Source organism: Delphinus delphis, chromosome 20 (genome assembly GCF_949987515.2).
Source record: "Delphinus delphis chromosome 20, mDelDel1.2, whole genome shotgun sequence".
NCBI lineage: Eukaryota > Metazoa > Chordata > Mammalia > Artiodactyla > Delphinidae > Delphinus > Delphinus delphis.
This window is the reverse complement of record NC_082702.1, coordinates 4,656,596-4,663,491: the sequence shown is the minus strand read 5'-3', so window position 1 is coordinate 4,663,491 and position 6,896 is coordinate 4,656,596. Positions and strand designations below refer to the sequence as shown.

The 6,896-nt window shown below is 34.9% G+C and overlaps 1 non-coding gene across 1 annotated transcript; it reads right to left on the bottom strand.

Moving 5' to 3' along the window:
* Nucleotides 1–6,430: 6,430 nt before the first annotated feature.
* On the bottom strand, nucleotides 6,431–6,536 carry LOC132417378 (U6 spliceosomal RNA). Its single transcript, XR_009517817.1, has one exon. It is a non-coding gene; the product is annotated as a U6 spliceosomal RNA (small nuclear RNA).
* Nucleotides 6,537–6,896: the final 360 nt, after the last annotated feature.

Genomic DNA, 6,896 nt, shown 5'->3' with positions numbered 1-6,896 from the left:
CTTTACAATATTTTATTGTCTTATTTTCTGTAACAATTTTCCATTGATTCTTTGCACTTACTAGGCATATATCCATATGATCTGCAAATGGAGATAATTTTAATCCTTCCTTTCCAATGGTAATCTTTTTACTAACACCTCAAACTGTTAAGTAAGTTAGGTGTTCATGTCTCCTAGTGATCTTTCTGATGGTTAGAGGAAATTAATCTATTACTTCTCTATAGGTGAACTAGTGTCAGGGGTATGTGACATTTCTTTGGGTACATATGCATTAATATCTTCTTTATTTTTATAATTATTACCTGTAGCATTCTTCCATGCTACTTTGTTTGCATCTATCAAATTGATCACATGCCTTTCCTAAATTTATAAACTGATTATATTTCCCAACAACCAAAACATTAGAGTCCTGGTATAGGATTCACTTAATCTTGCTATAAAGTATTTTCCTAAGTGAGTTTGACTAAGGTATTATTTATTTTTTCTTTAAGATTTATTGAGATATAATAGACATCCAGCATTGTATAAGTTTAAGATGTACAGCATGATGATTTGACTACCATACATTGTGAAACAATTATCACAATCGGTGTAGTGAACATTCATCTCATAGAGATACAGAATTAAATAGCAAAGAAATTTTGTGATAACTCTTAGGATGTACTCTCTTAACAACTTTCATATGTAACAGAGAGCAATTTTCACATATAACATAAAGCAGTATTAATTATATTTATCATATTATATATTAAATCCCTAGTACTTATGTATCTTATAACTGGAAATTTGTAGCTTGTGGCTGCCTTCATCCAATTCCCCCTGCTACCTCACCCCGACTCTGGTAACCACAAATTGGATCTCTTTTTCTGTGAGTTTGTTTTTGAAGTATAATTGACCAACAACACTGGTAGTTCCAGTTGCCTGATGTAATGATTTGATATATCTATACTTTTCAAAATGATCAGCACAGTAAGTCTATTTATGATATGTCCCCATACAAATTCTAGCGTAGTAACTGGGGACAATCACCAGTCAATTCTATTATAGTAAGTGACTACATATCCAAAATTGTACACCATCTCATACCGTGACTGGTTTCTTTTGCATCTGGAAGTATGTACCTCTTGATCTCCCTCACCTATTTCTTTCCTCCTCCCACTCTCCTCTGACAACCACCTGTTTTTTCTCTGTATTTACAAATCTGGTTGGTTTTGTTGTTGCCGTTGTTACATGTTCATTTGTTTTCATTTCAGATTACATAAATAATTGAAATGATACAGTACTTTTCTTTCTCAGTCTGACTTATTTCATTTAGCATAATACCCTCTAGGTCTATTCATGTTGTCTCAAATGGCAAGATTTCATTCTTTTCTATGGCTGAGTAATATTCCACTGTGTGTGTATATAGCATGTATGTATTATATATAGTATATATTGTATATATTATATATATATTATATATATATGGTGTATGTATACATGTGTGTGTGTATATATACACACACATATATATATACCACTTCTTCTTTACACATTAATTGATTAATGGACATTTGGGTTGCTTCCATATCTTGGCTATTGTAAATAATGCTGCAGTGATTGTATATATCTTTCCTAATTATTAATTATATATTTTTTCTTCAGATAAAAACCCCAAAGTGAAATTGCTGGAACATAGGGTAGAGCTACTTTTAATTGTTTTGACAAATCCCCATACTTTTTCCATAGTGGCTGAACCAATTTACTTCCCTCCAAAGTGCACAGTGGTTACCTTTCTCCCACATCATTGTCAACATATGGATTTCTTTTAGTTTTATTTCTTGTCTAATTGCTATGACTAGGACTTCCAATACTTGTTGATAAAAGTGGCAAGCATAGGTATCCTTCTCTTGTTCCTGATCTGAGAGAAAATCCTTTCAGCTTTTCACTGTTGAGTATAATATTAGTTGTGAATTTATCATATGTGGCCTTTATTAAGTTAATTTATGTTGCCTCTTTACCCATACTGTTGACAATTTTTATCATAAATCAGTGTTGAATTCTTTCAAAAGCTTTTTCTGCATTTGATTTGATCATATGATTTTTATTTTTCAGTTCATTAATAGGGTAGATCATATAAGTTTGAACATATTTGCATCTATGTTCATCAGCGATATTGGCCTGTAGTTTACTTTTATGTGATATCTTTATCGTTTTGGTATCAAGGTGATGGTGGCCTTGAGGAATGATTTCAGAAGCATTCCTTCCTCTCCAATATTTTGAAATAGCTTGAGAAGTATAGGTTTAAAATGCTCTGTTTGGTAGAATTTACCTACAAAGTTGTTTGGACCTGGACTTTTGTTTGCTGGGCTTATTTAAATTATTATTACTTATTTAACTACATTACTGGTAATTGGTCTGCTCATATTTTCTACTCTTTCCTGATTCAGTCTTGGGAGATTTTATATTTATAGGAATTTGCCCATTTTTCCTAAGTTGTCCATTTTATTGGAGTATAAAATGTTCATGATAATCTCATAATCCTTCCTATTTCAATGGTATTATTTGAGACTTTTTCTTTTCCAATTTTTTGGAATTGATTCATCTCTCTTTTTTTCTTGATGAGTCTAGTTAAAGTTTATCAATTTTATCTTTTAAAAGAACCAGGTCTTTGTTCGTTGATCTTTTCTATTTTTCTCTTACTCCTTCTTTCTGATCTGATCTTTATGATTTCTTTTCTTCTACTAACGTTAGGTTTTGTTTGTTCTTGTTTTCCTAGTAACTTAAGGTATAAGGTTAGGTGTCACACTTCCTGACTTCAGATTATACACAATGCTACAGTAATCAAAAGAGAATTGTATTGCCACAAAAACAGAAACATAGACGAATGGAAGAGAATGGATAGTCCAGAAGGAACCCACACAATTATGGTCAATAAATCTACTACAAATGAGGTATATATACCTCATATATATACAATGGAGAAAAGACATTCTCTTCAATAAGTGGTGCTGGGAAACTGGAGACCTACAGGCAAAATAATGAGATTAGAACATTTCCTCTTGCTGTACACAAAGACAAACTCAAAATGGATTAAAGACCTAAATGAAATACCCCAAAATCCAAAACTCATATAATATACTCTAGGTCCATCCATGTTGTTGCACATGGCTGAGTAATTTTTATATTTTATGGCTGAGTAATATCCCATTATATATATATGTGTGTATTATATATATATATATCATACACACATATATATGTGTGTGTGATATATATATGTGTGTGTGATATATCACATCTTTTTTATCCATTCATCTGTTGATGGACATCTAGGTCTCTTCCATATCTTGGCAATTGTAAATAATGCTGCTATAAATATTGGGGTGCACGTATCTTTTCAAATTGGTGTTTTCACTTTCTCTGAGTATATACCCAGCAGTGGAATTGTTTAATACAGTAGTTCTCCTTTTAGTTTTCTGACGACCTCCATAATATTTTCATAGTGGTTGTACCAATTTACAATCCCACTAACAATGCACTAGGGTTCCTAACATTTGCTGTCTGTAGACTTTTTTTTTAATTAATTAATTAATTAATTTTTTTGGCTGCTTTGGGTCTGTACTGTGTGCAGGCTTTCTCTAGTTGCGGCGAGTGAGGGCTACTCTTCATTGCGGTTCATGGGCTTCTTATTGCAGTGGCTTCTCTTGTTGCAGAGCACGGGCTGTAGGTGCATGGGCTTCAGTAGTTGTGGCATGCAGGCTCAGTAGTTGTGGCTCATGAGCTCTAGAGAGCAGGCTCAGTAGTTTGGCACACGAGCTTAGTTGCTCCATGGCATGTGGGATCTCCCTGGACCAGAGCTCGAACCCATGTCCCCTGCAGTGGCAGACACATTCTTAACCACTGCACTATCAGGGAAGCCCTAGACTTTTTGATGAGAGCCATCTTGACAGATGTGAGGTGATGTCTCATTCTGGTTTTGATTTGCATTTATCCAATGATTAGTGATGTTTAGCATTTTTTCATGTGCCTGTTGGCTATCTGTATATCTTCTGTGGAAAAATGTCTATTAAGTGTTGCTCTCCATTTTTCATCCTTTTGCGTTTGTTTTTTGATACTGAGTGGATGAGCTCTTTATATAATTTGGATATTAACCCCTTCTCCATCATATCCTTGGCATATATTTTTCTCCCATTCTGTAGGTTACCTTTTCATTCTGTCTAACATTTCCTTTGCTCTGCAAAAGATTTTAAATTTAATTAGGTCCCATTTGTGTATTTTTGCTTTTATGTCTTTTTTTCCTTAGGAGACAGGTCCAAAAAAAAAGTGTTCCCATTTATGCCAAATAATTTTCAGCCTATGTTCTCTCCTAGGAGTTTTAGGGTTTGAGGTATTCCATTTAGGTCCTTAATCCATTTTGAGTTTGTCGTTGTGTACAGTGTGAGGAAATGTTCTATTCTCATTACTTTACTGGTAACTCTCCAGTTTTCCAAACACCACTTATTGAAGAGACTGTCTTTTCTGCATTGTATATTCTTGACTCTTTTGTAGTAGATTTATTGACCATAGGTGCGCAGGTTCCTTTCTGAGCTCTTTATTCTATTCCATTGATTTCTGTGTCTGTTTTTGTGATTATTGTAGCTTCGTATTCAGGGAGTGTGGTATCTCCACTTTGGTCGTTTTTCTCAGGATTGCTTAAGCAATGTGGGTATTTTGTGGTTCTCTATTACTTTTAGGATTATTTGTTCTGGTTCTGTGAAAAATGTCATGGGTATTTTTTAAATTTATTTTATTTATTTATTTTGGACTGCATTGGGTCTTTTTTGCTGTGTGAGGGCTTTTCTCTAGTTGCAGTGAGCGGGGGCCACTCTTCATTGTGGTGTGTGGGCTTCTCATTGCAGTGGCTTCTTTTGTTGCAGAACACAGGTTCTAGGCACACAGGGTTCAGTAGTTGTGGCTCGCCGGCTTAGTTGCTCCACGGCATGTGGGATCTTCCCGGAACAGGGCTCGAACCCATGTACCCTGCATTGGCAGGCGGATTCTTAACCACTGAGCCAGCAGAGAAGCCCTAATTTTTTTTTTTTTTTTTTTTGGCATGAATCATCATTCCCTTTACTAGATCTTTTTTTTTAAACATCTTTATTGGAGTATAATTGCTTTACAATGGTATGTTAGTTTCTGCTTTATAACAAAGTGAATCAGCTATACATATACATATATCCCCATATCTCCTCCCTCTTGCGTCTCCCTCCCACCCTCCCTAGCCCACCCCTCTAGGTGGTCACAAAGCACGGAGGTGATCTCCCTGTGCTATGTGGCTGCTTCCCACTAGCTAGCTATTTTACATTTGGTAGTGCATATATGTCCATGCCACTCTCTCACTTTATTTCCGTGTCCTCAAGTCCATTCTCTACGTCTGCATCTTTATTCCTGTCCTGCCACTAGGTTCTTGAAAACCATTTTTTTTTTAAGATTCCATATATATGTGTTAGCATATGGTATTTGTTTTTCTCTTTCTGACTTATTCACTCTGTATGACAGACTCTAGGTCCATCCACCTCACCACAAATAACTCAATTTCATTTCATTTTATGGCTGAGTAATATTCCATTTATATATGTGCCACATCTTCTTTATCCATTCATCTGTCAATGGACATTTAGGTTGCTTTCATGTCCAGGCTATTGTAAATAGAGCTGCAATGAACATTGTGGTACATGCCTCTTTTTGAATTATGGTTTTCTCAGGGTATATGCCCAGTAGTGGGATTGCTGGGTCATATGGTAGTTCTATTTTTAGGTTTTTGAGGAACCTCCATACTATTCTCCATAGAGGCTGTATCAATTTACATTCCCACCAACAGTGCAAGAGGGTTCTCTCTTCTCCACACCCTCTCCAGCATTTATTGTTTGTAGATTTTTTGATGAGGACCACCCTGACTGGTGTGAGGTGATACCACATTGTAGTTTTGATTTGCATTTCTCTAATGATTAATGATGTTGAGCATCGTTTCATGTGTTTGTTGGCAATCTGTATATCTTCTTTCGAGAAATGTCTATTTAGGTCTTCTGCCCATTTCTGGATTGGGTTGTTTGGTTTTTTGATATTGAGCTGCTTGTATATTTTGGAGATTAATCCTTTGTCAGTTGTTTCATTTGCCAATATTTTCTTCCATTCTGAGGGTTGTCTTTTTGTCTTGTTTATGGTTTCCTTTGCTGTGCAAAAGCTTTTTAGTTTCATTAGGTCCCATTTGTTTATTTTTATTTCCATTTCTCTGGGAGGTGGGTCAAAAAGGATCTTGCTTTTATGTCATGGAGTGTTCTGCCTATGTTTTCCTCTAAGAGTTTTACAGTGTCTTGCCTTACTTTTAGGTCATCAATCCATTTGAGTTTATTTTTGTGTATGCTGTTAAGGAGTGTTCTAATTTCATTCTTTTACGTGTAGCTGTCCAAAAAATATGGAAAACTTCACAAATTTGCATGTCATCCTGTGCAGGGGCCATGCTAATCTTCTCTGTATCTTTCCAATTTTAGTATATGTGCTGCCAAAGCGAGCACTCATGGGTATTTTGATAGGGAATGCTTTATATCTGTAGGTTGCTTGGAGTAGTATAGCTGTTTTAAAAATATTAATTCTTCCAATCGAAGAGCATAAGGTATCTTTTCATTTATTTGTGTAATCTTCCATTTGTTTCATCAATGTCATAATTTTCAGTGCATAAATCTTTCACATCTGTGGATAAATTTATTCTTAGGTCTTTTATCATTTTAATATAATAATATTTTTTCTTCATACCTTGGATAGTTTGTTTTTGGTGCAGGAAAAATAACCGATTTCTGTATGTTAATTGTGTATACTTCAAATTTACTGAATTTATTCATGCTAATACTTTGTGGGTGAAATCTTCAGGGTTTTCT